Raw genomic sequence first — 9,650 nt, forward strand, 5'->3', positions numbered from 1 at the left:
GAGGGTGGCTTTGCCATTACTATTCGTTAGTCGCGGTGGGGAAAGGTGTGTGGATAATAATAATAATAAGCAAATTGCGAACAAAAAATAACAAACTCAGCTCTTGTTACCTTTTGAACTAATATTTTTACAGTGGTGAATGAAAGTATTCGGTTACGAAATTATGTAAAGTGACTCAACGACATCGTTGGGTTCAGTTTAAGGCAAGGAAGTTATAGCAATAAGGGATGGAAAAAGAACTAAAGACGTCTGTAATAATTGATTTATAATGAAAAATCATCTAGGAAAGTAAGTAAGCAAGTAAGCATCTAGGAACCAAATTTCTTCACATATTAATTAAAGAAACGAAGAAGTACTTTAACATAAATTAGTGTTATAATTAAAATCAGCTGATTTCTGTTTTTGCTATCAGTTTCTTAAAATCACATTTATAGACCAATTTGGAACGAACTGATGTTTCATATACATAAATATTTTATGAAGTAAAATATTAGTGATGAGAGGAAGTGTTAATTTTAGATGTTAGCTTTTTTTAAGGACCACTTACCAGCAGTAGTAACTGGCCCAGCTTGATTGAACACCATAAGTCTTATGCAAGGAAATTGGTCGTAAAATAATAGTTTCACCTTTTACGCCGCAATAATATCAATCGAAATCACAATTTTTATAAAGGCTTTTCTTGAAGCTGCATAAGAAGTTTCGATCCATGGTTTTACAGTTGATAATTTCAAAGTGATGACTCTTCTCTTCTCTGAAATCATCTTAAATATTTTGAGGGTTTTTTCTAAAATACGCTGTTTGGGAAGTTTATAGAGCATTCCGTGCGGGGAATTGTGTCAAGTGATGGAGCTTATTTCTGGTTAAGTGTCCTCTTTAATCTTCAATACATTGAAATCGAATCTTTGTTGTGGCTTACATGCTGATGACGTCATTCGTTCCATTTCTTCAGAAATTAAAGAAAGAAATCAAAGTTTATTTTCATATATGGTATTAGATTGTACGATCTTACGTCAATGACTTCTCATGTGTCTTCAATAAGTTATTGGGTCCTTGCCGACAGCCAGGAACTCTTCAAAACACCATTGACAAAATCTTTTTTTTTATAATTTACAGGCACTCAAGGGGTTATTATTAGTACCCTTTATATGTGTATATATAAACACAGTGCGAGCATTAGGAAAATAGAAAAGGATTTAAGAAGAGATACCGGTGCAAATTGGTCTTAAAATTGTGAACATCAAAATGGGAGGGAAAAACAGAGTTAAGTAAAGCTTTCCACATTCTTGATGTGCGATTTAAAAAATAATCTCTATACTTGACAGTACGCCCGAAATTGAGCTCAAGGGTAAACTGATGAGCATTCCTGGAAGTGCAAGTATTACGGCTTAATCGTTTAAGGGGTAGAATACAACTGGCTAATTCGACAGAACATTGTTTGTAAAAATATTAATAAGACAACGAAAGGCATGAAACATTGCAGCGGTGTTCTAGCGATTGCTTCGATTATAGTTCTATCACCTATCATTTTTAAAGCCTTTCTGTGTATTCTATTCAAGAAATTAAATTTTTGTTTTAGTGGCAACTGCCCAGATATGCGAACTATATTCAAGCTTTGGACAGATGAAGGCTTTGTAAATAGCAGCCAGAACAGAAGAAGTGAAAAATTGTTTGCACGGTCGGAGAAATCCTAAGCACCTGGCAGCATTTTTAGCAATATGAAATATATGATCATTCCATAAAAGGTGATCTGTGATACACATACCGAGTACTGAGAGTTTTTGAAGCATTAAATTCTACACGGTTTCTGACTCTCCATTGGACAATGCTGTCAAGATCAGAATTTAATGAGCTTATCATACGCTGCCATTAAAGTTCCATATCCGAAAGACAAGGATGTAAATCTAGAAACGAGTATGAAAATCTGAGGGTACCTACTGTCGTCGGCGAAACAGTTTAATGGATTAGAAGTGGCAGACATACGATCATTTATGAATAAAAGGAAGAAAGCCGGAGACAAAACGGAGCCCTGGGGGACACAAGCATTTATTTTATAAATTTCAGACTTGAAACCATCCAATACAACTTAAATTAAACGGTTAGAAAGTTAATTTCTAATCCAACGAAGAAGAGATTCATCAATACCAAAAGCACAGATTTTCGATAAGAGAGCTTGGTGCCAAACTCTATTAAATACCTTTAAAACGATGTAAGGATTTGTTCCAGTCGTCGGTGAGATAAACCATGAGATCACCAATGGACCTATTGCTACGAAAGCCATACTGCCTGTCATTAAGAAGCCTAGCCCTTCCTTGAGATATTTCTTGAGCTGATAATTAATCAGCGTTTCCATGATCTTGGAATTAAGGGACGTGAGTGCGATTGGACGATAGTTAGATGGAGAGGAGGATTCGCCTTTTTTAGGGACAGGCTGGACAAATGCTATTTTGCATCCGCTCGGAAAGAGACCTGTAGAGTAGGAGAGATGGAAAAGTTCTTCAGAACAATTGGAGAGATACTTTCCGCGCCAGCGGATTTGTGAATGTCAAGACCTTGCAACTGCACTAATGGCAAAGAAGATTCGACCCATAGATACATTCACGTTCTCAAGAACAGGAGGACTCATGACACTTTCTGGTAGCGTCGAATGAACAACAAACTGTGCTGCAAGCAAATTGGTTTTATCAATCGAGCTTACACAGGGAGTGTTATTGTGGTCGAGCGTTAAAACTGAGGATGACGTGGTGTTTCGTTCATTTTTTACAAATGACCAGAAATTTGTCCTACTTTTGGGACATTGTAGTATTTTTTGCCGTAATTTCTGGTCATGCAAACATTTGGTTCGTCGAATATGACCATTACAAGTCTTTCTAGCTTGTTTGAACTTATTCCGGTTTTCCTCAGTCGTGTTGGCTTTATAACGACGGAAATTTAATATATTTCTCCAAATTCACTTCAAAAAGTAGATTTCTTAAACTATTAAGATTTTAAATGTTTTTGAATTTAATAGAAAGTTAATTTTGAAAGAAAAAAAAATTCTTTAAGAAAGAAACAGAAAAATACAATATAGTTGAAAACGAGTTTCAGGAATTTAAAGGCAACGAAATATCAAATTGGCGATCTAATATTCAAGGTTTCTTACTTAGAACCTGAATATTTGCTCTTTTTCTCAGAAAATATCTTATGGTGTGAAAACAAATATATATTAGTTGTTTTTTACAGCAAACCGTTTTTGGTGAATATCGTCAAATTTCTAACAAATCTTGATATGAAATCTTTACTCAAAAAACTTAACTGTATGAGCTTTATGGTTTATATGACTCTCCCTAGTTGATGAATTGTTGATGTAGTACCCGTGGCATGATGGTTAGTGCGTTAAACTGTTTCCGGAAACAGTTCGGGTTCAAGGCGGGCCATGACACAATTCATGCTGCGCCTAAACTCCAATGGAATAAATCAAAACAATAATGGACAGGTGCTGTTCTGGTTGATTTGGAAAAGGCCTTTGACACCGTATGGTTAGAGGGTCATTAACTAAAAGTGAGCAGGCTTGGCATAAGCAAGACATTGTTGTATATATTTTATGGTATACTTAACGGTAGAAAGTTTGTTCTCAAAAGGGGCAATGTAACTTCTACCACAACATTCTCAATTAAAAATGGTCTTCAACAGGGAGCGATGAATTCGCTAATTCTCTTCAGCATTTGCTCGTACACCAGCGATCCAATAGGAAGTTTTACAAAAGCAATTGCATACGCCGACAATCTAATTGCGTGCAGAACGGCCCGAAAGGCTGATGTTATTAGAATTCTCTTGCAGCGTGATTTACAAGATTCAGTGATATTGCGTGGACTGGGAACTGAAAATAAATGTCCACAAGTCGGACACAATTCTGTTCCAGACTCCGTTGGCTAAGGCCACGAAGGGTACTTGCAAGAATTGGCGCAAGATGCTCATCGTTGATCTTCACGGGCAGCCATTAGCGAGCAAAAGTGTAGTGAGGTGCATCGGTATCTGGTTAGATCAGTATTTATATTTCGACAGACATATAAATGCTGCTGTGAATAGGGCCAGAAGAGCTTTGGCTCTGACAAAACGGCTGTTTTACAGCAGTCGGCTTGACCCCAAAGTGAAATTAATTTGCTACATGGCCCCCATACGGCCGATGATCGTTTATGGTAATCCTGTGTGGTTCAACGTTGCCTCTTATCAGATGGAGAAATTTCGGGTGTTCGAGCGGCAGTGTTTACGACGCTGTACCGGCTTATATCGGTGTATATCATATACAACAGAATTGGCAATTTCGTGATAAAACTCGTTCGAGGTCACATTGCAAGAGCTATATGTCTTAGACCAAAAATTTAATTTTCGGGGCATTCTATCCGAACGACGAGTATTTTGAAAGGGGACGCTTGAGCGGCTTCATTCCACCAGAGGCATTCGTCTTTTTAGACAGATGTTGTCTGATACAGGATAGATAGTTCCGCTAATCTACCACGTCATACAAAGAACCGTGGATGGGCGACTCCCATACAATCGGGACGTCATGGCACAAGGCGGAGCAGAGCTCCTTCGGTTCAGTAGGGCTGTGTCAGAACAGGACCGAACTGAAAGGGTGAAGCAGGAGAACCAGTTTTGGTGGCTTCAATCGCCACTTGATAGTGGGTAGTCGGGATGGGGTTTTAAGCCTTGGCCGACTTACATACTTGTTTTATAGTTTTAGGGTTTAGTTTTAAGTAGAATGGGCTTGGTGGCACCAAAAGGGTTCTGCCTCTTGCGAGAAATTGACATATTCTCCAAGTGTAATTCTTGTCATGAAAAGTGCTTTCTAAAATTTTCCTTTCGTATTTGGCTTAAAACTGTAGGTCCCTTCCATCCCTGACAGCAGTCCTAGCACACAGGAATGGTTGAGAGTTGTAAGTCACTAGGTCCTGGTTCACAACGGACAGTTGAACCACCCCATTTTGAAAATTTTGAGAACAAATCGAATTAACGGTTTAAAAACTTAAACAAAAATTAATAAAAGTTGGTAAAAATTGATTTTTGCCTCAAATATCTTTTCAAAAATTGAAAATATTGGCTTCAAATTAATTTTATCCTATAAAAAATATTGTTTTCATTATACGGTAAGATAAATCGAATTGACGGTTTTCTTATAAAAAAATAAAAACCTAAAAATAGCATTACTAAAAGTTCGTAAACATTGATTTTCGACTTAAATATCTTTCAACAGAAAATATTTTTTTATAAATCAGTTAGTTTTTTATAAGAATCCAACAGTCAGTTTTTTCATTAAAAAATAAAATCTACAAAAAATAATTTACGCAAATTTGGTAAAAATTGATGTTCGGTTCTCGATATCTTGTGAGCAATAGAATTTGTATTGGTTTATATAAGAACTTAAAATTTAAATGAATTACTACCAAAATTTGTAAAAATTGGTCTTCAACTAATAATCCCGCTAACTAAAATGATTTTGAAATCAAACTATTTCATTATATGTTTAATTTTGTTTGTAATTTTTAAGAATAATTGAACTGATTTTTTTAACAGGAAATGATAACATACAAATTTTTAAGCAAGACAAATCGACAGAGGGGATGGAAAGTTATAAGTGTGGGTCGCATCCAAGCTTTTCTTTTGAGATAAAATCATTTATTGTTCGTAAAAAAAAAATATTCGAGGGGACAATTTTTTTCTGCTTTAAACCTTAATTTACAGTAAATAAAACCAATGGACCGTTTTATTGACTTTTCAACCATCGTTATGTCATAATTTTGATTGAAACACCAAAATCAAAATTTGTTTAACAATGTAATACTTGCTTTATAGTTTCGATATGTCGCATGCAAAAATTAATTTGAACTATTGAAAATTCTCAAGGTATTAAAAAACACCATATATTATATAAAAATAACTTAAGATAACAGAGAAATGTAAAGGTTTATAGATTTAGGAAAGCTTTTTTTGGTCCGTGAAATGTTATACGGCAGTGTAGGCGCAATTTATTCATTTTCGCTCATCCTCATCTCTAGCTCCAAGGAAATTCATTAAGGCAAATGACGACGGGGACCGCTACTACCTCCGAAATGTGACAAACATAAGTTTGGGGATTTGCGATTTTGTTGTTGTTGTTTTTTTAACTCAATACTGAGTACTCCTACCTACCTACTTTATTTCGCTTACTTAAGGGAATAAAAATGAAATGCGATGGAAAGGCTGAGCGAGATGTGGGAGCACACAGAATTTTGAAATTATACGCAAGCACTCTCCTTATATCCTTCGGGAATTTTCAGCACAAGATGAAGCAGCAGGATTTTCTGAATCTGATTCTCGTGTTACACAGCTTGTGTATGTAAATGTTTATAATTTTGCTTCTTTTTTTATGTTTGTTTTTATTTCATTTTATTTTATTTTTGCAACAATATTCAAATGAATTTCACTTATTTGCTCTTTTTTTGGCGTGTCCTTGTGTCATCTTCCTGTGTATATTTTATTTTTCTGTGTCGAAACAGAGGATTCTGTTTTTGCTATTCGAAGCGATGTTTCACTTTATCTACGGAAGAGAGAACACATAATGAAATTATGTTGTTTGCTGAGTTTCTTTTTTTTGTTGTTGTGTTTTTGCTGCCGTTCCCTGGTCCTGAGTCCTCGTCCTGAGTCCTGGTCCCAGAACCCAGAACCCAGATCCTGTGGAATGAATGAAAGAACAGTTCGAAATCGGTTGACCTTTTTTTGTTGTCTTATGTTTTATTATGTTGATATTTTTGTTTGTTTGTTTATCCACTGTTTTTGTCAGTTCTAAGTTAGGAAGGGAGAGGGGAGAGAGGAGGTTTGGGTGACATGTACGAAGGGTTTCTTTTTGTTTGGTTAAATTCTACATCGAAGGAAGTTTTTTTTTATTTTTGTTGTATCCTTTCATTTGTTACTGTGACTGTGACTGTCCCCCAATTTGACGACTCAATTTACTAAAGTGTTTCTGACTTCTGAATGTTAAAGTCGTGCTCGATAGAAATATCTTACCTCATCACGAGAATCGAATGAATTCCGGGAATGTTTCGATACATTTTTGTTTGTTTGTCGATACGTTGTTTCCTTTTCCATAGAAATTCCAATCGATATGAGGATACGACCTAGCTCAGAATTCTTTTGATTTATTTATAGAAACTGGAGAATTTCCGTGTAAAAATTGTCTCCGTTCGGTTTCGTTTTGAAGTTCTTGACTTTAGCCAATTAGGTATTCAATTCCCGCCGATATGTCCCCATGTCAATAATACCGCCAATTCGATACCTCATTAATTTGAAAATAAATCATTGATCCTGTTTGACAGTGTACATAAGAACCGTTACAGTTAACTCTAAGCAAACATGGTGACAGCCTTTGCCTTGATAACCTCACCGAGCAAACATCAGTAAGGCAGAGCTCAGAGGTAATTAAAATATGTATGTTCCTTTGAAAATTCCCCAAAAACCTTCTTCCAAACTTTGTTCCTTCGTTCTTCCTCGTGCTGTGTCACTTTTGTTTCAACAAACAGTTTTTGAAGCAATGTTGACGACAGGAACTCATCATCTTAAGGTGGGTTTGAAAGGACGAACAAATTTTGAAGAAGAAAGGATGACTCCTGAATGAATAATTGCACATTTCAATTAAAACTCGTAAATCCTATCTATCTTATTTCTATGTCCATGTCCACTTCAATTTTCTTACCCCCTGCTCCCCCGCCGCCTTCACTTCTCATTACTCGGCTTCTTCGGTCTCGGTAGCAATTCATTTGGAAAATAACGCGAATAAAGCCTTCACAGTTGAGATCTTTTGAAAAACTCCTGAAAGAACACCAGCAACAAAAAAAAAAAAACGAGGAATATAATAAAAATTCTAAAATAAAATGAAATCCTTAAAATTACTTTTCTTCGCACCCTTTGTGTAAGTCCCCCGCATCGTCATTGAACGTTGGCTGGAGTTTCGGTGCGGTGGTGGTGTGGAAAGTGGAAATCTTAATCATCTTGTATTCAATTGAGTGCTTCACCATCGCCATCGCCATAGCCATCAGTAGAGCGCGTCCATTGCTTCCATGCGGACACCGCGGGACACACGGAGGACGATGATGATTTTGCAAAGATGCTACGTTTTCATTAGAGTCCTGAAGCTGGTAATGGTATTTGTGCTGGTGCTTGTGCTGGTACTGGTGTACACTTAGTAACAGTGATGATGTCCTTGAGAGAGCTTTGGTTGTCATTTTCATCATTATGATTGCGCGAAGGCAATCAATGAGTCGCAGAGTGAGGACAGAAGTTCTTTGGGGGGATGCAAGACGCAACAACGACGATGGTGGAGGGGTTGTCATTTGCTTTCATAGCTGGCTTGGGAATTCATTTGACACCGTTCATAACATCAGCAGCAACGCCCATCACAATCATCAGTATACCAAGAAGCAGCATTCGAGTAATTACTGCAATCATTTTCATGATTTTAAGACATTTCAATTTATATATAAAAGTTATAGAGTGCGGGAAAATGACTTTTCTAAGAGACGTTTTTCTGCTTTAATCGTTTTGGCTTTTTATTTCGTTTTGATTTCATAAATGAAAGGTAATGGAACTAATTTTAGTGTGAATTTGTCGTAGATATGTATAAAGTTTAGAAGAATGTTTGGTTAAGTTCATGAAAAAGTATGTACGAGTATTCAATCCTATAAATAAATTAATACTTTCTAAGTACTTTTTTTCAATTAAAGTATACAGGATAAAGAAGTGAATTGAAGTTAGAATTTGCTATTTTATCAATTCAAATTTAATTGACTCCAACTCCATCTAGTTATGTAGTATTACATGAGTTATGGGTTTAAGAAATGAGATAAAACCATTCTTTGGGTTAAAGTTACTCCGATTACGATGCTAGTCTCTACTATTTTGAACTCGAGAACAAATCTATTAAAATATCTCTTCGAAATAATTTAACTGATTTCCGAAAAAAGAAGAATTAAAAGAAGGTGTCAAGCCACGAGACTTCCAGATGATTGGGTCTTTTGTAACAGAATTAATAACGAGTTCAAAAAAAAAAGAATCTTTGGGTCCAAAAATGGTTCACTAAGTAGATAACTGAAAGCCTGCCGATGAACATTACTAAACAGTTCCTTGGAGAAGTATATTAGTATCCTTAATGGCTGAATCACAAACACGCGTTAGCTTCGGCTTCACCTGACGTTTACGAGTTCAAGAATAGGAATTTAATACATGCTATCACAATGGAGCTTCGACCTCACGTTTCGTTTGACAATCGTATGGAAAAGAACGTAATGTAAAGTAATGTGACTCCAAACGAAAGCTCTAGTTCAATTATCTGATCATTTGTCTGAAAGCTCAACAGCTGTCAAAAATGTCAAGAAACAAAATATTTGTTCTTTGGAGGGATTTAATAATAGAAATGTCATTTAAAGCAACCTCGAAGCAAGGCCACCGTAAAGCACTCGAAGCCGAAGCTGAAGCGTAAAGCCATAAAGACCGCAGAATCAAAACTTATTCACGCAATATGGTGGTATCTAAATGAATTAGATATCAGAATAAAAAAATGAACAGCAACAGATTCCTCACAGTTTGTCGACAGAAAAAATTAATCTGAATTGCCGTTTTTCACGTATGAAGCAAATGTCAAC

This window comes from Eupeodes corollae, chromosome 1 (genome assembly GCF_945859685.1).
Source record: "Eupeodes corollae chromosome 1, idEupCoro1.1, whole genome shotgun sequence".
NCBI lineage: Eukaryota > Metazoa > Arthropoda > Insecta > Diptera > Syrphidae > Eupeodes > Eupeodes corollae.